The 25,106-nt window shown below is 43.5% G+C and overlaps 1 protein-coding gene across 1 annotated transcript in view; it reads left to right on the forward strand.

The window, feature by feature from the left end:
• Positions 1-25,106, forward strand: part of PCSK2 (proprotein convertase subtilisin/kexin type 2) — a 208,000-nt gene that overhangs the window by 543 nt on the left and 182,351 nt on the right. The gene's annotated exons all lie outside the window — the stretch shown is intronic.

Below are 25,106 nucleotides of genomic sequence, written 5' to 3' on the forward strand. Positions count from 1 at the left end.
TTGTAAAGTTCAGATCAGCCTGGTTTTTGCCTTTACTGAAATGTGCATATTTGCAAATGACGAAGACACCAAATAGCAAAGCCTACTGTAAATGATTTACTGTAGTTGTCTAATAATCTGGGATGCTGTACAGATGCTGAAAAAGGTGTTGGCAGGAGTGAGAAATAGCAGAGCCTGGTGGAATATTATGTAACATATATAGTATTACATAGTAGCAATTGAACCTACGCTATCGTTTACATGTTTACTGGATACATTGTTGCACTTGATGCCATATCTGAATAATGTGAAACATTACTGCTTGATATAGATAAGCGCCGAGTGCTGGAATCTGTGTAATTCATTGGAAAAGGTAGTCACTTGGGCCTGGCTAGAACCTTAATTTACTCTTAAGACTATTCCACATGTATGTGATTGGGAGAAGATAAACTACTTTCTATGTACTATAATACTGTGCAAAAGTTTTAGGCAGGTGTGGAAAGAAGGGTAGAAATTAAGAATGCCCTCAAAAATAGAAGTGTTAATAGTTTATTTTTGTCAATTAACAAAGCGACTTAACGAAAGAGAAATCTAAATGAAATCCGTACTTGGCGTGACCTCTCTTTACCTTCAAAACATCATCAGTTCTTCTAGGTATACTTGTACACAGTTTTTGAAGAAACTCAGCAGGGACATCTTGCGGAACTAAGCGCAGATCTTCTGTGAATGTCGGCTCGCTCAAATCCTTCTGTCTCTTCATGTAATCCTAGACAGAGTGGATGATGATGAGATCAGGGTTCTGTGAGGCCATATCATCACTTCCTGGACTCCTTGTTCTTCTTTATGTTTAAGATCGTTCTTAATGACATTGGTTGGATGTTTGGGGTCGTTGTCCTGCGGCAGAATACATTTGGAGCCAATCAGCCGCCTTTGAGTTTTGAAAGCATTGTTCCTTTTCACCATTTTTTCCACGCCTGCCTAAAAATTTTACACAGTACTGCATGTAGGGTTCATACTAGCTACCCTCTTTCCCTGAAAATAAGACATCCCTGATAATAGCATGATTTTCCAGAATTTTTGAGGATGCAAAATGATTTTTCAGGCTTTTTGAGGATGCTTGAAATATAAGCCCTACTCCAAAATTAAGCCCTGCTAACAGTTAATTAAAAAAGTCAATTTAAGTAGTGTCCAGGCAGCTATACATGTGAAAAAGTTAAATCTTTTTGAACAAAAATTAATATAAGACACTGTCTTATTTTCGGGGAAACGCGGTGTTATGTATTCTCTATTGCTGTTACGGGACTACAACTGCCATGATATCCCCTCATACTGCACAGTGACTTACAAGAGTTGTGGTTTGCCAGGAGTAGTCCGGACACTGTAGTACTTGGTCTATTCTGTACTATCAATCCCTTTTTCTCTATCCATTGACAATGATGTCTTTTAGGTACTTTGACCTTTAATTAGCCAAATTCAATTAGTTCTTCAGAAGGGATTAGGATCCATGTTTGTTGTTGGACAGAGATGTGTCTATATTTTGGATAATCCTTCGCCAGTATTATGGGAAAACTGATGGTTAGAGTTTGCCAGGACGGATCATTGGCAGAGGAAGAAACGGGGAGAGTCACAATTCAGGCAGCTTCAGTAGAACATCTACATACATGCCGGTGGTTGCCAGAACTGGATTGTCTCTACTGTACATGGAGGGCAGATTTTATAAGGGGTTGTTCTCTTTGCTCATCGTTGTTGATGTTTGGTTATTAGTTTCCATCGTTTTCTGATCTTTCTGTTTCTACATGATGATGACATTAGAGAATGTGTAATGATAAGTGAGCTGGGGATATGTAGGTGTTCACCGGTGGTAAGTAAGCATGTCTCATCGCTCCAGTAAGGCGTTTAAATTGGTGAGCAGTGAGGGATCTGTTTTTTGTTTTCTAAATAAAAAATCATCAAAAACAATAACAGTAACAACAACAACAATAACAACAAGAGTAACAACAAGAATAATAACATTAGCAATAATAATAGTAATAACAACAACAATAATACTAAGAACTGTAATAACAACAAAACACCACGATTTACATTTTCACACCAAATTTACATGGATGACATAAAACTCTGCGCTTCCACACAAGCACAACTACCATGTTTCCCCCGAAAATAAGACAGTGTCTTATATTAATTTTTGTTCAAAAAGGTTTAACTTTTTTACATGTATAGCTGCCTGGATACTATTTAAATTGACTTTTTAAATTAACTGTTAGCAGGGCTTAATTTTGGAGTAGGGCTTATATTTCAAGCATCCTCAAAAAGCCTGAAAAATCATTTTGCATCCTCAAAAATTCTGGAAAATCATGCTATGTCTTATTTTCAGGGAAACAGGGTAAATCACCTTTTAACCTCTAAGGAGCAAGTACTGTAAATATACTACACTTGGTCCTGGCCTTTAATCCAGGCCAGTAGCAGAAGTACAGCGTGGGATTAAAGGCTCTGCTCTGGCAATCAGGCAGGAGAAGGTCGGATTCTTGGCTATTAGACACAGCAGAGGACCCGGAGGAGAAGCGGTTTTAACGGCTTCTCTCTTCTTCTCTCCCAGGAACATAGCGCTCAATGAGTGCTATATGCTAAAGAGTGGAAGCGGAAGTATTACTTCCATGATGTGAACCAGCGATCACATGACCACCCTGTTCAGCTCTGTTAGTGACTATTTACACTACAGCAGGGGGTGTTTTTTTCCCTGTAACTAGGGCTCCTATGGATGCCCCAGCTACAGTGGAAAGGTATGAAATTAAAAAAAAAAAGAAATACATTGTGAATGACCCACAGACTTCTTATGATGTCATGGGGGTCATAGGTAGTTAAAAAAATAGTGAAACAATAACTTTAAAAAAATTACAGAATAAAATAAAAATATGTACAGAAAATGACCCACCAACCCAAACCGTCGCCATATGTGCCCTGTAACCCAGATCTATATAAATTGTATATCAAAACGTCTGAAACAAAATGAGGAACCCGTTCCCATCCTTTATTTTAGTGTAAGTATACACATTTTAAAATTAAACAAGTACAAATGTAAAAAAATATTTTTAAAAAATATTTTTTTTTAAGCTTTTTACTGCCAATAAAACTAAAAAACGGGAAAATAAAGTCAGTGAAAGAAGATAGCCCTGTGTGTCACGGAAAAAAAAAAACGCAGCAAAAATAATTTTGGTGGCCGGGGGAAAAAAATAGGGCAGTAAAACCACCACATGGGTAAAATCCCTATAAAGTGCCTGGTCCTTTAGGACCAAAACAGCCTGGTTCTTAAGGGGTTAAATATTACACACACTTTTTCCAATGACATCCACATGGAGTTTGGCCTAGACAAATGTAAAGCGCTACACATAGAAAAGGGAATTCTAAACAAGGAAGACTTCAAACTTTGAAATGGAGACAATATTGAATCTATGGAAGATGGGGAGATCTAGAAGGATTTAGGATTCCAGCAGGCCAAGTTTACAGAACATACACAACTAAAGCCTATGGCAACAGATTGAACTCCATTCTAGGAAGACACCTAAATGCCGAACACACAGTCCAAGCTATAAGTACAGATGCCATCCCGGTGCCCACTTACTCTGTTGGAGTGATTCACTAGATGCACATAGAACTAGAACAACTCCAAAGAAAAATACCAACAGTAGCAAAGCGTAAACAGCGCCATCCGAAGTCTGCAATGGAGAAGCGAATTCTCCCTCATGAACGAATGCGCCTGTAGCGATGAGTGTAGTTGCGCATATGCCCATCTGAAGAAGCTCTAAAGAGGGAGGACAAGGTCTTGTAGACATAATAGACTTACTCTACAAACATCAACACCATTAAAGAGGTTCTGTCATTAGAAAACACGAATTCTATACTACCCATTCCTCCCCCATCAGTCTTCTTACCGGATCTTCTCCTCGACAATCTTCTCCTGTTTCCTCCAGTCCCCATAGTGTCACCTTATCTCCAGACGGCTAGGATTCTCTTCTTCTGGTGATGAAGCGCCCATTCTCTGCAGTCTCCTTCCTGCCGGGCAATGTACGCTATGTGACTTTTTTTAATTAAACATTCAGGGATATTCACACTATATATTTGTTTTATTTCACACTTTCCCACTGTAGCTAAGGGATCCATAGGAGCCGCATCCATAGGACCACCAGTTACAGGGGAAAACATCCAGTAGTCACTGGCAGAGCTGGTCAGGGGTCTGCTAAGACTCTGCAGCTGTGATATGCTGGGGGTTGCAGGCAATCACGTGATCTAAGCATCCCAAGCAGGAAACGGCACTGCCGCTTACTACAATCTCTACATAGCACTCTCTTAGCACTGTGAGCCTGTAGAGGAGAAGGCAGAAGTGATTAAAAATTGCTTCTCCCTTCTCCTCCGGGTCCTCAGCTGTTTCTGACAGCTGGGAAACCAACCTGCTTCTGCTAGATTACAGGAGGTTTAATCCCAGGCTGAATATTTACTGTTAGCCCCGGACCAAGCATCGTAAATTTACGGTGCTTATTCCTTAATGGGTTACGAACAAGAAACAAGTCCATTGATGGCAAAACTGTTAAGAATGCCATTGAAGGGTATTAAAATGTATATATATATATATATATATATATATATATATATATATATATATATATATATATATATACACAGTAGTGTGGAAAGAATGCTTTAAAATCAGGGTGCTTTTAAAAAATAGAAGAGTTCATAGTTCATTCTTGTCAATTAACAAAATACAAAGTGACTGAACAAACCAGAAATGATAATCACATCAGTATTTCACGAGAGCACCCTTCACCCTTTACCTTCAAGACAGCATCCGTTCTTCAAGGTACACTCAGAAACACTATCTTTTCTCCTTAGGGAGAGCACCTTGATGGTGAGTGAGGAGACTTGAAAGGCTATTTACGCTTCTATGGGTATTATGCTTATTTCCAGGTACACTTGCACACTATTTTTGAAGGAACTTGGCAGGGAAATTGTCCAGACATCTTGGAGCACTAATTGCAGATCTTCTGTGGATGTAGGCTTGATGCTGAGATCAGCGGTCTATGGGACCATATCATCACTTCCAGGACTCCTTGTCCTTCATTGTTAATGACATTGGCTGTATCTTTGGGGTTGTTGTGTCACTGCAGAATAAATTTGGACCCAATCAGACACCTTCTATTCTTGAAAAAATTCTTACAGCATTTTTTTCCAAAGCCGCCTAAAACTTTTGCACAGTTCTGCATATATATATATATATATATATATATATATATATATATATATATATATAATTATATATATTCACTATGTCAAAGCTGAAATTAAACTGTCATTCTGTACGTCATTGTATTCTGTTATCAGCCACCATATGTGACTCTTTATATTGTATTTCTAATACCTTCTGGTGATATAATAGCAGGATATGATGAATCTATCCATCTGATCTGCTGTATAGACACCTATCTTATGTCTTGTCAGGGACTTCTGTCTCCTTTTCCATCTTTTTGAAGCTATAGCATCCATCCTCTCTCTTCTTCCCTCCATTCATGGTAATATTTATTTGCTAAATAGAGTCTGTAAAATGGAGCGCTCTGACAGGAGTGACGGGCGGACAATGGAGAGGGTCACAATGGGTGCATCCGTCATGCAGGTGACTTGTCATAGGCATCCTATTCTCAGCAGTATTTGCTTTGCACTCTGCTGGCCTTATGCTTTGGAGTGCATTGTGTATGATCTGCAGACACCAGCATTGTTTTCTACAAGTTGGCCTCAGGACAATAGATTGTTAGTTACTATTAACCCTTTAGAGGTAGTCCATGGGATATTGTATTAAATGACATGTCAAGTGAATTATTCTTGATATAGCCAATATTGCCTCATTTCCATGATTATTCTCCCACTCCCTGTCAGCCTATTAGCATTTTCATTAGAAATCAAGTGCAGCTGTTATAATTGACCCATTGTGGAAACTTTTACCTATCCACATTACACAGTCGCACTCCCATGTCTCATGGCGCAACAAGCCATAAAGCAGTGGATTCTAGATATTCCACTATTTAAAGGGGTTGCCCCATAATGATTTATCAACTATCCACAGGATAGGTGATAAATGAATGATCGCTGAAGGTCTGAACACTGAGACCCCCATCGACAATGGGATTTCCAAATTTCCTATGGGAATGCTGTAATTCCATAGAAGTTATTGGAGTGGGAGTCACGCATGTGGACCACCACTTCATTCACTCAGGGGACTCATAAACCGCAATTCTTGTGGCCCTTGGCGATCCGAGTCCTCCAGTGATCATATATTTATCAACTATCCTGTAAATAGGTGATCAATATAATTAGAGAGAAAATTTTTGTAATCCATTAAAGACCAAGCACCATGAATTTACAAATCTTAGATCTGGGCTGAAGGCTGCATTCACACGAACGTATATTGGCTCGGTTTTCACGCCGAGCCAATATACGTCGTCCTCATCTGCAGGGGGGGGGGGGTGGAAGAGCCAGGAGCAGGAACTGAGCTCCCGCCCCCTCTCCGCCCCTCTGCACTATTTGCAATGAAAGGAGGTGGGGCTAAGTTGCGAGAAATAGCTCCGTCCTCGTCAAGCCTCTCCCCATTGCAAATAGTGCAGAGGGGCGGAGAGGAGGCAGAGAGGGGGCAGGAGCTCAGTTCCTGTTCCTGGCTCTTCCATCCTCCCCCCCTGCAGATGAGGACGACGTATATCGACTCGGCGTGAAAACCGAGCTGATATACATTCGTGTGAATGCAGCCTTAATCCTGGCTGATAGTAAAAATATGGTGCTGCATGAGCAGGAGGAGGTCGGGTTCTCGGCTGTCTCTGACAGCCGAGGACCCAGAGGTGAAGACAGAAGTAGTTTTTGACTACTTCTCCTGTACAAGCTACATAGTGTTCAATGAGCGCTACATGGAGAATGCATGAAGCGGCAGTGCTGTTTCCTGTACAGGACCCGGCGATCACCAGTAACCCCCAGCACGGTAGAGCTACAGGGTCTTAGCAGACCTCTGATCAGCTCTGCCAGTGACTACTGTCATACTAGGGGGGTGTTTTCTCCTGTAACTGGGGCTCTTATGGTGTTGGAAAAGTGTTGGAAAAGACAATGTGAATGTCTCCCAGAGGTCTTATATGTTAAAAAAATGTTGCAAAAATAGGAAAAAAAATTATAGAATAAAATAAGAATATATATGAAAAATAGAAAACAGCTAGATTTCAACATAAATCTAATAACTATAAAAATAAAGAACTATAATTTTTTTCTTCCTTTTTTTTTACACATTACCCCAAAATAAAATAAAAAAACTGAAAAAATGTTGACAAGCAAAGATGTCCAATGTTAGAATATCACCTCATTATATAATGCACAGTATAATACATTATAGACATTTACAAGCAGCGGAAAATATATGAATCTAGACTGTACTCTAAACTATCGGATATAGTGATGCAGGACAGAGCATTCATTACCAACCAATGGTAAGACTGCTGTAGCCGCCAGACAATATACTGGACTCAGTTAAGAATGGGGGTAATGGATTATTAATAGAGATGAGTGAGTATACTCGCTAAGGGCAACTGCTCGATCGAGCATTGCCCTTAGCGAGTACCTGCCCGCTCAGGAGCAAAGATTCGGCTGCCGGCGGCGGGTGGGGAGCGGCGGGGGAGAGCGGGGAGATCTCTCTCCCTCTCTCCCCCCCGCTCCTCCCTGCTGACTGCCGCAACTCACCTGTCACCCTCGCCGGCAGCCGAACCTTTTCTCCAGAGCTGGCAGGTACTCGCTAAGGACAATGCTCGGTTGAGCAATTGTCCTTAGCAAGTATGCTCACTCATCTCTAATTATTAACCCATTATTATCACATGCTGAAAATTATTGTTACATTTTAGCATGTGATAGTTAGTTGAGTAACAAGGGTGCTTTTCGTATTGGGATGTCTTCACACATTCAGGTTTTGGTACAGTTTCTTTTATACAAAGCTGGAAATGAATCCTCAACTCAGGTATACCACCAGAAATAAAACTGCATCAAAAAGTGTGTAAAAAAAGAAAAAAAAAGACTGCATATTCAAAGGCAGCCTTATTTTGATTTGGTAATTAGTATCATTTTTCTGCACAGTCTAGAAAGTTAAAGGGGTGTTCCCATCTCAGCCAAATATGGCCAAGATGGAAACCCCACTGATTATGACATGGCCGGGATGACAGTAACACCCAAGCCCGGCTGAGCTAGGCTACTTCCATAACTCCCATAGAAGTCAATAGGAGTTTCTCTCAATGTGCTACTCTGTTAATGTAGGTCCCATTGACTTCTATGAAGGTTACATAAATACTATAGCAAAGAGCGCTCTGCTTGTTTTAACCTTCCAACCACCCTCAGCCAACCATACTTTCAACAAGACAACACGCCTTGTCACAAATCCAACACTGTTTTACGTAGATTTGAGTTTATGAATATTCCACAATTAGACTGCCCTTCACAACCTGAGCCCTACTGAACATCTTTGGGATGAACTGGGACATTGGGTCAGGAGATATGAACAGCATCGATTTTTTTTAAGCAAAATTACCAGACATTTGCAGGGTGGATGGAGGGAAATACCAGCTGAAGTTTATCAGACGTTAGTAGAAAGTATACCATGTAGAGTAGCCGATGTCATTAGGGCCAGAGGAGCCCCACTAAGTATTAACATATGGAAATAAATTCTGCTTTTGCTTCTTGCTCAGGTGTCCGATTACTTTGGTAGGATGGTGTGTTTTACTTGTACATCTGGTCCAACAATGGGGACGAGTGTTATTTTTTCTTTTCTTTGTAGTTAAATTAATGGGTTGTTTTCTTTGACTATGAAAAGCGTATATAATGCTACACATCACAGGTTTTCCATTTCACACAGTATGTAGTAAAAGCTGAATTTAGATCTTGCAAATAAAACCGGGATGTTAAAATAAGGCTCCGCTTTTACACTCAGCGTTTCCAGAACATTAACTGTATATTGTAAATTTGATATTTTATGTATATTTTATGTTGTAAATGTGCCCTGAAAAAGAAGCTATCGTCTTCCATTGATGATATTTGCATTATTTTCCCCGCTATGTCCGCTCACCTTGAAGCTCCACTAGGTTTACTGTCAGTTTAGATAATGAATACAGTCCTTTCCCTTCACTTCTTCCTACGCATCTCTACAGAGGAAAATAAAAATTGTTTCTCTAGATTCTATTTGTATATGTTGTCTAACACAGGGGGGCGCAACTTATTCTGGTTTGAGGGACACATTGCCAAAATGAACCACTTCCAAGGGTCACAAGGGTATTCCCATCTGAGACATTTATGGTATATCCTAAGTATATGCCATAGCAAAACGACGGAAGTTCCACTTCCAGGACTCCCACCTATTGGGGGAATGGGGGTAAACGTCCCTCCAATCAGCACTTCAGAGAAAAGGGGACAAGGCACGTGGCGCTGTCCATTGTAGATGATGAATGTCGAGGTAACGGCCGGGCATTTCATAAGTCCTATATACTACAATGGGGAGAGATGCACTCATATAGGACGCCTCTATCTCATAAAGGGCGCCTCCAACTCATATAGGACGCCTCTATCTCATATAGGGCGCCTCCAACTCATATAGGACGCCTCTATCTCATATAGGGCGCCTCCAACTCATATACTCATTTCTGGAGTGCCAAACAGTTGATCACTACAAACAGTTGCCTACCCCATCGAGGCTGACTGCAAGAGAGTCATTAGAATTAAAAAGCAGTCAAACGAGGGTAGGTAAAGTTGTGGAATAGTATTAATCTTTATATATTGTCGAGATATTCTGCAGCAGTTTGCAAAACAGAGGGTCCAGTTACAGGAAACATTAGACATGCTCTGACGTCGAACGATGTGATTGAAGGAGCTTGTAGTAGGGTACACCATGTGGATGGAAGCTGGGAGACATTTCCTGCCTTAGGTCCTCCCAGCCAGAAAATTTTCCACCATGTGGCATCATCTTGTGGAGCTACATTACTCCTCTTCCTTCTGGCTCTGTCTTCTCTCTGATGTCAGCTCATCAGCACCCCTGTAAAAAAAAATTGCTTAGTTCTGCTACTGTATTTATAGAATGAGTTTTTTTTCCTGGGGCTGTATTTATGTTAAAAGCTTAGTTCTGGTGCTGTATTTATGTTATGAGCTTGGGTCTGGGGTATTAGGGTAATTTATCTCCACTGAAAGTGTGGGCGTGACCGGGCTGAGCTACAGGTAACACCCACAGCTCCCGAATGGCTGCGGGACACATATGCCTTCATCGAGCTGGCGAGAGAGATAGCTCAGTGGAGATGATGGCAAAGCAGGACGCCTGTATCTGGCATCCTGTTGCCACAGCAACCCGTTGGCACTCCACGATTTTTCTCGCGGAGGTCCAATCACCTTACGGAGGGAGTGCGCTCCCTCTGTGAAACCCTTTACGTGCCGCGATCTACATAGATCGCAGCATTTAAGGGGTTAACAGCGGGAGTCACTGCTCCGATGCACCCCCAAGCTGACGCAGTGGGAAGCCGGCTATCACTAACAGCCGGATCTCCTGCTGCTGGAGCTCGTCAATGTCGGGGCTGATGGCAAAGCAGGACGCCTGTATCTGGCACCCTGTTTTCATTACAACCCATCGGGCCTCCGCAATATTTTTATTGCAGTGTTCTGATGTCGAAAAACAGAGGGAGCTCCCTCCCTCTGTGAAAACCCTTTACACGCCACAATCAACATAGATCGATGCACCAAGCTCTCGGCAGCTCGGTCAAGCTGAGGATGCCGCAGCCAATCATGAGCTGTGGGCGTAACCTGGGCATTACCTCTAGCTCAGCCCGATCATGCCCACACTTTCGGTGTCGGCATATTACACTAATACCTGGGTCTGGTGCTATATTTATGTTATGAGCTGGTTTCTAATACTGCATTTGTTATGAGCTTGGTTCTGGGGCTTTATTTATGTTATGAGTATGGTTATGGTGCTATAATTATGCTATGAGCTTTGTTCTGGTGCTGTATTTGTTTTTAGTTTGGTTCCGGGGCTGTATTTATGCTATATGCTTGGTTCTGGTGCTGCATTTATGTTATGACCTTAGTTTTTGGGCTGTTTTTAGCATATGAGCTTGCCTCCGGAGGTGTATTTATGTGCTGAACTTGATTCTTTTCAATATGTATGCATTGTGCTTCGTTCTAGTGCTGTATTTGTTATCACCTTGGTTCTGGGGCAGTATTTATTCACTGAGCTGTTCTGGTGTGAGTATGCTGCTATTTTGCTGCTTTCTGCACAAGTAGAATACAGGCAGAATACCTATCAGTGTAATATCTTTCTTTTTTTTTTCTTATGACAGGAAAGGGGAGCACAAAAAATCCACTCAGGGTTCCATATTACATAAAGCTGGCATCTTCAGCTTTACTACAACATCTGCTTTGGCCTAAGAATTCTTTAAAGGGAACCTGTAGCCTCCCTACAGCACTGTGAACTTAGTTATGGTGCTGTTAGGAAAGATGACGGACAACCGGGTGACGTATTTTTTATGATCACCCACTCCCTGGTTACCGCGCTGTCACATCCTTAAGACTACATGCACACAAAATCTGACTTATGTGATTTTCGTGCGGCACGTGATCTTCAATGGGTTAAAACTAGAGATGAGCGAGCACCAAAATGCTCGGGTGCTCGTTACTCGAGACAAACTTTTCGCGATGCTTGAGGGTGCGTTTCGAGTAACGAACCCCATTGAAGTCAATGGGCGACTCAAGCATTTTTGTATATCGCCGATGCTCGCTAAGGTTTTCATTTGTGAAAATCTGGGCAATTCAAGAAAGTGATGGGAACGACACAGAAACGGATAGGGCAGGCGAGGGGCTACATGTTGGGCTGCATCTCAAGTTCACAGGTCCCACTATTAAGCCACAATAGCGGCAAGAGTGCCCCCCCCTCCCAACAATTTTTACTTCTGAAAAGCCCTCATTAGCAATGCATACCTTAGCTAAGCACCACACTACCTTCAACAAAGCACAATCACTGCCTGCATGACACTCCGCTGCCACTTCTCCTGGGTAACATGCTGCCCAACCCCCCCCCCCCCGCACGACCCAGTGTCCACAGCGCACACTAAAGTGTCCCTGCGCAGCCTTCAGCTGCCCTCATGCCACACGCTGGCCTCATGTCTATTTATAAGTGCGTCTGCCATGAGGAGGAACCGCAGGCATGCACTGCAGAGGGTTGGCACGGCCAGGCAGCGACCCTCTTTAAAAGGGGCGGGGCGATAGCCCACAATGCTGTACAGAAGCAATGAGAAATCCAATCCTGTGCCACCTCCGTCAGGAGCTGCACACGTGGGCATAGCAATGGGGAACCCATGTGCCACACACTATTCATTCTGTCAAGGTGGCTGCATGCCCCAGTCAGACCAGGGTTTTTTATAAATAGTCACTGGCAGGTACAACTCCGCAATGGGAATTCCGTGTGCACCCACAGCATGGGTGGCTCCCTGGAACCCACCGGCGGTACATAAATATATCCCATTGCATTGCCCATCACAGCTGAGTTAATGTCCGATTAAATGCAGGTGGTCTTCGGCCCACACTGCATGCCCCAGTCTGACCGGGGTTTTTAATACATAGACACTGGCAGGTACAACTCCCTAATGTGAAGTCCCTGTGGACCCACGGCATGGGTGTCTCCCTGGAACCCACCGGCGGTACATAAATATATCCCATTGCATTGCCCATCACAGCTGAGGTAACGTCAGGTTTAATGCAGGTGGGCTTCGGCCCACACTGCATGCCCCAGTCAGACTGGGGTTCTTTAGAAGTGGACACAGGCAGTTACAACTCCGTGTGGACAGACAGCATGGGTGGGTCCCAGGAAGCCACTGGCGGTACATAAATATATCCCATTGCAGTGCCCATCACAGCTGAGGTAACGTCCGATTAAATGCAGGTGGGCTTCGGCCCACACTGCATGCCCCAGTCTGACCGGGGTTTTTAATACATAGACACTGGCAGGTACAAATCCCTAATGTGAAGTCCCTGTGGACCCACAGCATGGGTGGCTCCCTGGAACCCACCGGCGGTACATTAATGTATCCTATTGCAGTGCCCTGCTCAGCAGAGCTAACGTCACATACAATACAGGTGGGCTTCGGCCCACAGTGCATGCCCCAGTCAGAGTGGTAATATGTACCTTAACAGTAACCGCGTTGGTGGGAATGTGGTGGCGACTGTGGACCTAGTAGCGTGGTTTTATTTAGTTGGTTTTCGGAATGCGGCCAGGATTAAGTGGGCCGTGGCGGGGGGATGCTGGGGGGGCTCTCTTGTTGTGTCGGTAAAGGTGAAATTCTTCGACTGCCACCAGACGGACCTATGCAAAGGTATTTGCCAAGAATGTTTTCATTGTTGGAGGAGGAGGGGGATGTTTTTGAGTCACTACGTGTCCTCTCCACGTGTCCGTGGTTATATGCACCTTAACAGTAACCGCGTTGGTGGGAAATGGCCTCGCCACCATCATGTCTTTGGGAAGCCTCCGTTTCCACACCCCAGTGACATAGCATTAGCAGCGGTATAGGTAGAGCCCAGAATTAGTAACATTTCAGTGGTAGCATTAGGGACAGGCCCCAGTAACATATCACTAGCAGCAGTATAGGGGGGAGCACAGTATTAGTTCCATTTCAGTAGTAGTAGCAGTCCAGACAGACCCCAGTAACAATTCCGAAGCAGCAGTATAGGGGGAGCGCAGTCTTAGTTCCATTTCAGTAGTAGTAGCAGTCAAGACAGGCCACAGTAACATATCACTAGCAGCAGTATAGGGGGAGCACAGTATTAGTTCCATTTCAGTAGTAGTAGCAGTCTGGACAGGCCCCAGTAACATATCACTAGCAGCAGTATAGGGGGAGCACAGTATTAGTTCCATTTCAGTAGCAGTAGCAGTCTAGACAGGCCCCAGTAACATATCACTAGCAGCAGTATAGGGGGAGCACAGTATTAGTTCCATTTCAGTAGTAGTAGCAGTCAAGACAGGCCCCAGTATGTATACTGTTTCTCTCTGGCGGGATGACAGCGGTGATGTAACGGAGACAGCAGAGCCAGCAAACAATTTTGCGCACGCCTGCACTGTGACGTAGGTGCGTATGACTCAGCTAGTGGAATTCCCAGCGCAGAAGCAGTCAAGCCTGCTGTAACGCTTAGCTGCGTATTAATTAGGACTACTACCCCCAACAGACACGCAGTACACTGAAGACAGTCACAGGCAGCCCAAATATACTATTTTTCCCCAATTTTTTTGAAAAAGCCCACTACCTATATAGCCTGTATATCTCTTTCCTTGTACCACTGTCCCTGCCTCACCAGTACTGGCCCTATACTGTGTACAATGACTGCAGACTGAGGACGCAATGCTCTGCACGCCCGATATACAAAAAAAAAATGTGCAACACTGCTCACAGCAGCCTTAACAGTACTGCACACGGTCAGATGTGGCCCTAAGAAGGACCGTTGGGGTTCTTGAAGCCTACACTAACTCCTAACACTCTCCCTATAGCAGCTCCGGCACCAGCAGCACTGTCCTGATCTCTGTCAGAATGCATGTGTGGCGAGCAGATTTTAATACTCGGGTGACACCTGATCTCCCCAGCCACTCACTGCAGGGGGGTGGTATAGGGCTGGAACATCACAGGAGGAAGTTGTAATGCCTTCCATGTCTTTCTATTGGCCAGAAAAGCGCGCAAATTTCTCAGAGATGAAAGTGAAAGTAACTCGGACATCGCGTGGTGCTCGTCTCGAGTAACGAGCATCTCGAACACCCTAATACTCGAACGAGTATCAAGCTCGGACGAGTACGTTCGCTCATCTCTAGTTGCAACACTGGAATCGGCAAGCAGGTGAGCAGGGGCGTAACTATACGGGATGCGGTTGCACCCGGGCCCAGGAGCCTTAGGGGGCTCATAAGGCCTTTCTTTTTCATATAGAGAGCCAAGCAGTATGAATAAAGCAGATTTTGCATTGGGGCCACAAATCTTTAATTTACGCCTCTGTAGGTGAGTATAAAAAATACATCACCCATAGTGGACATGGTCAAATGGGAACCAAAGTCAAATGAGATGGCATGAGATGGTATTTTCAGGGGGCTGACAGAAATGTAGTCAGAGAACAGAGCCAAAGCTAGATGCCAGAAAAATCTGAAATAATGCTAAAAAATGTCTTGAGCCTGAATAATAGTATGGCCAGGTGATGAAATCCTGAGCAACTGGGTTTAAATTTCTGACAAGCTCATCAAAAATAGACCAAAATTAGACCAAGTGTTATATTACAGTAACAACTCTCCCAAACTCGGATTGTCCCACAAGGGAACAGATGAATCCCCCGGTTGGCCCTGAGCCAGGGTAGGCCCCCAGCCCACCACCCCCACACAGGATCTGAACATATTGGGTAAATGGGATTCTACCAATTCTCCATATTCGTCATTGGGGACATAGCGTCCTCGTTCCCATGGAGCCGACTAATTTTCGCCGTCTAATGGCCAAATTAGCCGCGCTTGCGCAGTCCGGGTCTTCTGCTTTCTTCAATGGGGCCGCTCGTGCAGGATGACGGCTCCGTGTAGCTCCGCCCCGTCACGTGCCGATTCCAGCCAATCAGGAGGCTGGAATCGGCAATGGACCGCACAGAAGCCCTGCGGTCCACCGAGAGAGAAGATCCCGGCGGCCATCTTCAGCAGGTAAGTATAGAAGTCACCGGAGCGCGGGGATTCAGGTAAGCGCTGAGCGGTTTTTTTTTTAAGTCCCTGCATCGGGGTTGTCTCGCGCCGAACGGGGGGGGGGGGGGGGGTTGAAAAAACGTTTCGGCGCGGGACAACCCCTTTAAATCACTTTTTTATTTTTGAATTTTCATCCCCGCCTTTAAAAGACGGAACTTTTTAATTTTTCCATTTACATGGGTGTCTGAGGGTTTACTTTTTATTTTTGCGGGACGAGTTGTATTTATTAATGGTACCATTGAATGTACGAAATAGTGTATGGAAAAACCTTTTGAAATTTTTAAGGGGTGTGAAATGAAAAAAAAAAAGGCAATGGTGCCATTTTTGATGGGTTTGGTTTTTACAGCATTCACAGTGCAGTAAAGATTACATATTAACATTGTAGCATGCCTGCAGTGATAAAAAATGTATATTGTTTTTTAATGTTTTTCTATTTTCTTAAACAAAAATTGCTTTCTGACGCCATATTCTGAGACCCGTAACTATTTTATGTTTTTGTCAATTGTGGTATGCGAGGGCTTGTTTTTTGTGGAGTGAGCTGTAGTTTTTATTATTACCATTTTGGGGTGCATACATCATTTTGATCATTTTCTATTTAAATTTTTTGGGAGCTAGGATTCCAAAAATATTGCAATTTTGGCATTCTGTCCTTTTTTTTTTACAACCTTCACTGTAAAAGATGAGTACTGTAATATTTTAATACTTTGGACTTTTATGTACAGGGTGAGTAGGGGGGGGGGGCATTGTTTCCCTTTTTTTAAACAAGAAAAATAGTAATAGGTTTTTTTAACCTCTATTATTTCTTTTATTTTTTAAACTGTACATCTTTAAACGTATATCTTTTTTCTCACTTTTGTTTAGTGCTGTCAGGGGACTTGAACTTGTGATCATTTGATCACTTTTACTATATACTGCAATACTTCAGTATATTGTGATTTTTAATGTTGCCTTTCAAGCCATGCCATGGGCCGGACTTGAAAGGCATACATGCGTGGCAGCCCTGGGACCCTTTAATAGGCTCAACGCTGCCATGCTATCCCTGCGGGGGGTGTCGGTGGGGTGTAGGAATGAGTGTCCTCCTGCAGACTGTTTTGACGAATGGTCAGCTTTGATCGCAGCACCTAAACAATTGACTGCCGCAATCAGGGCTCAGTCACACAGGCGCTGATCCGCCCGTGTTCCTGCATGATACGGCCGCTACACTGCAGATGCGGACGACTCTCGCACCGGCCGGAACATAGAACACATGGCTGGCAATGGAGCTGGGCATGCAGAGAGTCGTCCGCACGCAGTGCGGACATCTTATCGGGCAGAAACACGGGCGGATCGGCGCCCGTGTGACTGAGCCCTTAGAGCTAACTCTGATCTTGGCAGTGACTGTCAGCTGTCAGAAACAGTTGATAGCCGCTTGTCTCCTGAGCCTGTTCCATACACACTTCGGGACTGCAGGATGTTTGTAGTCGTTCAGTGGTCCTGAAGTGGTTAAAAGGGCCCGTTGTCTGTCACATACCGTAATAATTGAATATTTTAGATTTTTCATACACAAAATTACGTTTTAATTAATCCATCCTCTTGCTGATCACTTTTAGCCATGACCTCATATTCTTCAATGACAGCTGCAGCTGTCGGCTACATTACATGATGTTCTACACAGTAGGACAAAATATATTACTTTGCATATATTATTGTACCTGCAGTAGCTGGGTGGCATGTAAAGTGACTTCACATCCCCAGACTTAGTTAAAGATGCAAAAAATGTATCAACATCATGCAACGTTTGATAAATTTGTTGCATTTTTATGCTGGAGAAGGAAAGAAAAGCTGCCAAAAAACTGGCATCCAAAATTCCCCTGAAGCAGAGTGATCGCCCCGATAGGGTTGACTGCATGTCAGGAACCTAAGGGGCCTAGTCTGTCCTAAGGGTGGCTTCACATTAGCGTGTGCTTGTGCACTGAAGTTCTTTGAGCAGGCGGGGAATTAAAATCCCCGTCTGCTGAAAGAGCTGCTTCTGATTGGCTGACGCACTCAGCCAATCACAGGCAGCTCTCGCCTGTCATTCATTCAGCGAGAGCTTCCTGTAATTGGCTGAGCGTCTCAGCCAATCAGAAGCAGCTCTTTCAGCAGGCAGGTATTTGAATTCCCCGCCTGCTCAAAGAACTTCATTGCAGAGCCGTGAACAGCGCAGATAGGACGTGGCTGAGCCCCAGGGGCTGGAGGAAGGTGAGTATATGTTTTTTAAAAAAAATTTTTACATTACTTTGGCTTGTTTTTCAGGGAAGGGCTTATATTTAAAGCCCTTTCCTGAAAAACAATTACGGGGTGCCGGCAGATGAATCCTCTAGCGCAGTTGTCATCTGTGACAGCTGCGCTAGGGAATTCTTTATTCCCTGCGGGGATGAAAAATTCGTTTGCCACATCTGTCACATCTGTGACAGGTATAGCAGGGAATTCTTTATTCCCCACGGGGATGAAGAAAACATCTGCCGCATGTGGCAGATGTGTTCTTCATCCCCGCGGGGGACACGGCAGCGGCGGACAGATAAGTATATATACATTTTCTTTTTACACTAAAATGGCAGATTTTCAGGGAAGAGCTTATATTTAGAGCTCTTCCCTGAAAAACAATTAAGGGGTGCCGGTAGACCACTGCCTTCAATGGAGCCGCCGGCAGCAGCCGCGGCTCCTTTGAGGGCAATGCATGTATTCCCTGTGGTGCACGCATGTCCTATCTTTACAGTCACAAGCCTGTGAAGCACGGACATGTGAATACACAATAGGGAATGGAGTTGTTGTAATAGATGCATGTTTTTGTGCATGCGCATGCATGCACATAAACACTTTTGTGTGAAGCCACCCTTAGATGGAGGATAGAGAAGAAGTTTAATGCAAGTAGAGTGATGTACCCTTCTTCCCCGAAAATAAGACCTAACCCAAAAATAAGCAGTGAAGGGAATTCATGTCTTAGACTTTCCTACAGCAATCTGAATGCATGTCTTAGACTTTCCTACACCAATCTGGCCCTCATATAGAGTTATTATGGGTCATATTGATCTTTGTAGTGGTCTTTATTCAGTGACAGTATGTTGGTATTAATCACCATGTGGCGGTAATATGTAATCATGGTGTGTTGGGATTATTTCCCCTTTTTATAGTGTTATAATTGGTAACGTTGGGCTTGGTATAGTTGGTTTTGTCCAGTGATAGTATGGAGATGATTATACAGGCTATGATGATTACAGTGATTCTGTGTATGTGTGCGGTTTATTTTTCTTAACTTCTACAAAATTAAATAATTTTTTTTTTTTTAACTCTCTAATTTAAAAAAAAAAAAACTTTATTAACATTTATTATGTTATTTATTGAGACCCACAATGTGATCTTTGGTATACTGAGTATTACAAAAAAACTGCAAAGCCATCTATTAGGCGGAGCTGAAGATCATCCTGATAGGCATAAAGCTGTGGGATGCCTGGAGGTCTTTCCTAGGTTTCTGGCTGCCATGGTTACCCAATTGCATTTGTAGGATACCGATAGGGACAGAGAGAGCTTCCTGCCTCTGACTAATCAACTAGATAGCATGGTCGCTGCTGGGGAGTTAAATGACAGGGTGCAGGATACATGATGATATGACTATCTGTAATAGAAGCTAAGTGTGTGATGTTCATTTATGTCAGGGGCTTGAAGGGTTTTGTCATTTAGATTTAAAAAATCAATACTCACCTATTCCTCCCCAGGCAGCTTCCTTACTGCATCTTCTCCTCCCTGATCTTCTCCAGTCCCTCGAGTCACCTCACCTCCAGCCGGCCGGATCCTCTTCCTCTTATTATGGAGCGTTCATTCTCTGCATTCTTTTTCCGTCAGGTCAGTGTAGGCTATGTCACTAGTGACATAACGTTCCCTGCCTAGGAAGGAATGACGATCTATTGCCGAGACTGCACATGCACACTGTCTCGCCGTGAGAGTTCATATACTATTGCAGAAAGACAGTCTCGGCAATTGCTCAGCACTCCCTGCTAGGCTGTGAATGCTACATCACTAGGAGACTGCGGAGAATAGATGCTTCGTCACCGGAAGAAGAAAAATCGGCCATCTTGCAGTAAGGTGACCTGGGGGGACGGCAGGAGACAGAAGAAGATCGGTGAGGAGAAGATGCGGTAAGAAGACTCATGGGGGAGGAATAGGTAAGTACAGAATTTTTGTTTTCTAATGACAGAACCCCTTTAACAGGTTAGAAATAAGTGGCACCTTAATGTATATCTCCAGTTTAACATGTTCTGTGCATCGCAGTAAATTTGCTGTGGCGAGCTATGCATGCCACATAGGCTTCTCCCATCCTACCACCTTCATGGCTGTGGCAGGCAATTTGCTGACCCCTGCCTACTTGTATTCGCCCGACTTGCTGCCAGTTTAGGCCCATCTACAACATGGTGCCACTTTGTAATTTTTTTCCAGGGCCACTTTGATCTCTCAATCTGTTCTTGAGTCTCGTGGGGGTTCCGTTATGGTCTGTTGGTTGTATTGGCAAGAACCATGAGCCTGGAGGTGTACCAGACAATAATGTGCTGCCAACAATGTGGCCATACTCTTGTCACAAATCCAGCACTGGTTTATGTTGGTTTGAGGATATGGATGTTCCACGATTGGACTGGCTGCACAAAGTCCCCAACCTGAACCTAATGAACATCTTTGGGATGAACTGGAACATCAGGTCAGGAAATTTGAGCAGTGTCCATCTTCTTTAAGAGAATTAGCCAGACGTTTGCAGGATGAATTGAGAGGAATACCAGCTGAAGTTATCAGACGTTAGTAGAAAGCATTCCACGTAGAATATCCGATGCCATTAGGCCAAAGGAGAACCTGTATGTATTAACATATGGAAATGAATACTACTTCGATTCTTGTTCAGGTGTCCAATCATTTTTGGTAGGACAGTGTAAGTTTTAATATAGTTGCCAACTATTTATCCTTCTGTTTCGTTTTATCATCTCCTTTGTAAATTGGCCATGTGTTAATTTATGGAATGTGACCCATTAACAATTGATCCGCTGGACTTTGTAAACATCCACTACTACAACCTGGATGAAAATGTGCAGTTGGTAATCAGACGTGTCCTGGGCCGCCCACTCCTCTTTTTTATGTAAGAGATGAGTATTTTTTGTATATTGCTTACCTTTTCCTTGGCTGCACACAGGTAGAGGGTCACCAGGATCCTCATTGTCATTCTACCCCTCGGTTCAATGAACACTCTGCTGTGCTTTCTCTTGCATGATAATCAGAATCGCTGTTACTTGAAATACCAACTGCCTCATCGCCTTCCGATTGATGTTCCAGAAGATCATTTATCAAAGCTATGGTCGCCTTGCATATAAGGTGGCGATGAAGAGCCATGCTGCAGTTCTTCGGAGTTGCCTATTCCTTTGTTTATATTGTTACTTTGTAAGAACAAGTGTGAAGATTCTAATAGCACTTCCAAATCGCAAAACCCCCATACATAAATACCCTGTTTCCCCGAAAATAAGACAGTGTCTTATATTAATTTTTGTTCAAAAAGGTTTAACTTTTTTACATGTATAGCTGCCTGGACACTATTTAAATTGACTTTTTTAATTAACTGTTAGCAGGGCTTAATTTTTGGAGTAGGGCTTATATTTCAAGCATCCTCAAAAAACCAGAAAAATCATTTTGGATCCTCAAAAATTCTGGAAAATTATGATATGTCTTATTTTCAGGGAAATAGGTGCTCTATTTGGACTATGTAGCAAGTAGAAAACTCAGAAAAACTGGGAAAAAATGGGTAAACTTAGGTAAGAAATTGACGTATGGTTCACCAGTCATATTCCATGAATGAGTAATTGACAAAACTAACAACTAATAATGACCAGCTTTGCTGAATTCCTATCTGCAACATTAGGTATTTCTAGTTTTTTGTTTTTTTTTTAAGATGGGCTATCTTAAGAAATATTAACACCTTAGTGACCGCCAATGCACCTTTATACAGTGGCCCTTAATAGGCTTTAAAGTTCTTCTGTTAACCATCGGCACTCCGCAATGCGATCGCAAAGTACCAATGGGTTCCCGTGGCAGCTGGAGTCTGACAAAGACCTCTATGCCTGCCATGTCACTCAGCCTATTGGACCCCGCCTCCTGCAGAGTCTAATAGACTACTGTCATAGGATTAGTAATATGCACTGCATACGTAACAGGGTGTACTATCCTAGCAATCAAACAAAACAAAAAATAGCATAAAAAGTTCAATAAAGTTCAAAGAAGAAAGAAAGAAATGTAAAGAAAAAAAATCCAGAAAAAATACATATGTTTCCCGTTTTAAATGGATAAAATACCAAAATAAATGTTAAAAAGCAACATATAGTAGGTAGCACCAAGCTTGTAATGACCCAGACAATGAAAATATTTTGTTACTTATCCTAAAGAATTTAAAAATGTGATGCAAGAATGGCTATTTTTCTTTTTTTTGCCTCCCAAAAAATGTAATAAAAAGGAACCCAAAAGTCACATGTAGACATAAGTGAGCATACTCGCTAAGGACAAATACTCGAGCCAGTCTTGTCCTTTTTGAGTACCTGCCCACTCGTGAGAAAAGATTCGGGTGCCGGCGGGGGTGAGCGTGTGTTGCGGGAGTAAGCACAGGGGAGCGTGGGGGAGAGAGGGAGAGAGAGATCTACCCCCCATTCTGCCCCCCCCCCACGCGCTCTTCCCTGCCGCCCCCGTCGGCAGCTGAATCTTTTCTCACGAGCGGGCAGGTACTCGCTGAGGACAATATTCGCTCTTCTCTTGTCTCATGTATCTTAATATAGGACCAATAGAAACTACAGCTTTTCCTGCAAAAAGATAGATTTCACAGGAAAAATGCTGGAAAAATAAAAATGTTATAGATCTTAGAATGCGGCAATGCAGATACAATGGTTTTTCTTAAAAAATTGTGTTTTTATCGTGCAAAAGTAGTAAAATCTCTCTATAAGGGCTCAGTCAGGCGAGCATTTCCCCCCCCGCATGTATAGGTACGAAAAAAACGCCTCTATTAGAATCAATGATTTCCAATGAAATCGGTCACATGTCCGTTTTTTCTTACAAGCGAATACAATTCACACCTGTAGAAAATAGGACAGCGGTTTGCAATTCGCTTTTGTGGTCACGCGTTTTTTATATATGCGTTTCATTTTCATAGACCTATACATCCGTGAAAAAAAACGCTAGTCTGACTGACCCCTAGACTTGGTATCACAGTAATCGTACTGACCCAGATAGGACAGTTGTCATGTTATTTTTACCTAATAGTGAATGCTGTAAAAACAAAACCCCCAAACAAAACCAGAACTCCTAGGCGTTTTTTCCCTCTCCCCCCCCAAAAAAAATGAAATAAAAGTTATACAACACATTATATGTACCCCAGAGTGGTGCCATTAAAAAAACACAACTCGACCCCCAAAAAACAAGCCCTCATATGACTATGTGTTACGATCGGGTGGGCAGACAAAGCACGGGGCCCACACGATCATGACCAAAGAAAGGACTGGGTACGCAGACGGGTTTCAGGCAACTGACCCTCTGCTACCGGGAGGTTGGCAAGGCCCCACCTAAGTGGGTCATTGCCCCAATAAGGGCAGCCCAGCGGACTTCGTATCTGGGCCCTAGCTAATCCTAGGAGCCACGCACAAGAACAGGACGCAGCCACATGCCACATGACAGGGACTGAACAAACGGACATGAACCAGCAAGGCACAGATCACACAGCAAGCTTCAACAGACAAGGATTCATGACTGCTCACCCTGAACACCATACAGAGACTGACCAGGAGCTGGGTTTATATGTGAGCACAGACCCAGGAGATTGGCTAGCAGGAAGTACCACACCCAGCCAGTTTAATCAATTAACCCTGTGAGGGCTGTGCTGCTAGGAAGCTTAGAACTACAGATCCCAGCAACACACGTAACACTATGTCAATATAGCTCATGCAATGCGACAATGAAAATCACTTGGTCCTTAAGGCACAAGTTTTATAGGCTCGTCACTAAGGCATTAAAAATCAGAAACCCAAACCTTCCCTCGAAGAGAATTAAAGGAGAGGTGTTAAGATTTTGAAATTGGAAAAAATGTCCTATCAGCGGCTCTGGTGTTAAGTTGGCTTTGTTTTCCAAAGACTTAAAAAAAACTTGGTTAAAAGCTGTCAGAATTAGCTCCTTTCTTCCTGGTGCTCTGCACTTGAGCTCCTATTGTGAAGCTTTCTAGTAGAAGGAAGTGGAGAAGAATGGCCTTTTAGAAAGTTGAAATGTTTATCTAACAATGTGCTGAGATTTCTGTCACAAATGGTAAAAGTACAAAAACGACCTGACTTTTCTCTGTATGCAATTCCTCTAATTGCATAGAAAAAAAGTATAATTTTAAATGTGAATTTTGTTGTTTTTACATAAGTGATATGAGAAGAATATTAGAAAATGACTGAGGGCGCCTTCACACTGGCGAGGAAATCACACGATTTCCCAGCGCTGCAAGAAATCGCTAAATTATGAAGCCAATGGCTCCATGCACATGTGCGATGTTTTAACACTTGTGATGCAGCGTTAAAACAAAATCGCGGCATGTCCATTCTTTTTGCGATCTTGCCCATTGTCTCCAATGGGGCCGGCGGAAGCAGCGCCAGCCCCATCGAAATCAGCATTGACAGCAGTGGCAGGGGACTCTCCGCATCAAGGATTTTCAGGGGGGGCTTGAATTATAAGCCCTACCCTGAAAATAATCAATAACTGTAGAAAAAAAATAAGAAAGAAGAATACATCACCTGGGAACCACTCTCATCTCTGGCGCATCTTCTGGAAGGCCCCCTGCACTTTTCTTCTGCTTCTCTTCTGGCCGGGGATTGAGCGCTGTGACCAATCAGAGGTAGCGCTCAACATTGAATGACAGCTGAGCGCTGCCTCTGATTGGTCACAGTGCTCAGCCAATCAGAGGCAGCGCTTCAGGGGGTGGGGATTCTCAATCCCCGGCCAGAAGATAAGCAGAATAAGAGTGCCGTGGACCTGCCAGAAATGACAGTGCTTCCCAGGTGTTGTATTCTTCTTTTTTATTTTTGTTTCCTACAGTTATGTATTATTTTTAGGCTAGGGTTTATATTTCAAGCACCTCCCCCCAGCCCCCGTAAATCCTCGTCGCTGAGAGTCCCCCGCCACTGCTGTAACAGCAGTGGCAGAGGATCGCGATCCTCACCCATTGCTTTTGATGGGGCTGGCGCTGCTGCCGCCAGCCACACTGAAATCAATGGGAGAAGAACACTAACTCCTGCCGTGGCTGTGACAGCCACAGCAGGAGATTCCTTCAGCC

This window comes from Eleutherodactylus coqui, chromosome 3 (assembly GCF_035609145.1).
Source record: "Eleutherodactylus coqui strain aEleCoq1 chromosome 3, aEleCoq1.hap1, whole genome shotgun sequence".
Classification (NCBI taxonomy): domain Eukaryota; kingdom Metazoa; phylum Chordata; class Amphibia; order Anura; family Eleutherodactylidae; genus Eleutherodactylus; species Eleutherodactylus coqui.